The following is a 1,739-nucleotide window of genomic DNA, read 5'->3' as shown; positions in this document are numbered from 1 at the left end:
CTCTCTCTCTCTCTCAATATCTCTCTCAATATCTCTCTCAATATCTTTCTCACTTCCCTCACCCCTCTCTTTCTCTCTTTGACTATCTTCCCCCCTCCCGCTTTCGTGCCCTGCTCACTTGTTTGCTCGCAGGCTCCACGTTCACTCCTGCCGTTCCCTTTCTCTTACTACTGCACAATTATTTATGAACACTTTCAGTACTCTCCTTCATTCATATTTCCAATCGTTACAGGAAGTCAGCACCTTAGCCTTTCGTTACTAAAAGGATTATTGAACGCGGTCGAAGGTTATTTATTTATTGTACCAGAGCGTAACGTTAGCTCCAAATCTCGCTCATTGGGCGATACAGAGGCATTGCAAGTGTTCGGGATAATGCTGGCCTTGGGTAACTTGTACAGAGTAAGGATAGGGATAGGAGTGAAGCCATGGGGAAGAGATGGTGATACAGCCACTATAACTCTGGGATGGAAGCACGAAGCTTGACAAACAATAACAACACCGTTTTAAAAGCTCTCACTCCCACTTTCGGTCTGATATCATGAAATAATTCACGCACAGAAGCAGATTAAGCTCTGTGAAATTATACAGTTGGGGAAAAAAAAGGGGGGGGGGGGGTATTTAATTTAAGATTTACTATTACCCTTTTCAGGGTACAGAAAAGAAAAGCTGCTAACAAGGGGTTGTCATTTTTATTTCTCTCGACGCCAAAAGAATCGTGACGTCATTGTGAAAACCTGAATACTGGTCAGCTCACCAATACTGAAATGGGAGCAGCATTACCAATAGGCTAACTTATCTCAGCTCATGTGCTTATATGCGAATAACTACACGCATTGCGGAAAGGGGAAAGGGTTGCATTCCTTGATCATGTGCATGGGTTTGGGGGAGGGGGGAGGGTTAACACCAGACCAAAACAGAGGTTTAATAGTCAACAGAAGCTGTTGATATTATGTCGGTTATTGTCCTGTACGTTTCTAAAACTACACTATCTATTCGTTTCCCCACTTCTGTGGAAGCCTGCAGCACCGAGCGGGCAGCCGGGGCGTCATGTCTCAGGGTTACTGTCCTCCTAATCATGAACGGGTGTGGGACAATATAAATAGGCCTACATTACATGTGTACGTGTACTGCTAAGCTGAGCAGCGAGACTTATTCGTACGCTATTTTTGGTTCAGGGAAGGATCAGCTAGTTCGATGATATTAGCAGGTAAGCGAAGAGGTGCATAATTTCAATTTGTCCTCATAAGACGAAACTTGGTAAAAAAATAAATAAGGGAAATGATAATTTTGATAATTTTGATATTCAGTGGCCACGGTTACTTTGTTTCTTGACAATCTAAATTTTATGGGGTGGTATATGTTTGTTTTGTAACATTAGACGGAGTGGCCCGGTAATGTGAGGGCACGGATTTTTGGTTTACATTAGTTTGCAATGTTGTGGTGAGTGGTGATGGCTTTTGTGAGCGCCGTTCATATGGAACTCAGGAAACATTAATGCTCACACATAAACACACACGCATATTATGTGCATGCACGCACACACACTCCGCAATCACACATCAGTTTCACATACAAAAGACACAAAACGCGCGATCATTCGCGCACAACAGACACGCATAGCTACACCCACTCCCACAAGCAAACATGCACCCACACCCACATCCACATCCACATCCACACACACACAAACACACACACTCACACACACACACTCACGTACACACATACACACACATACA

This window comes from Aplysia californica, unplaced genomic scaffold (genome assembly GCF_000002075.1).
Source record: "Aplysia californica isolate F4 #8 unplaced genomic scaffold, AplCal3.0 scaffold00475, whole genome shotgun sequence".
Taxonomy (NCBI): Eukaryota; Metazoa; Mollusca; class Gastropoda; order Aplysiida; family Aplysiidae; genus Aplysia; species Aplysia californica.
This window is presented reverse-complemented; position numbering follows the sequence as displayed.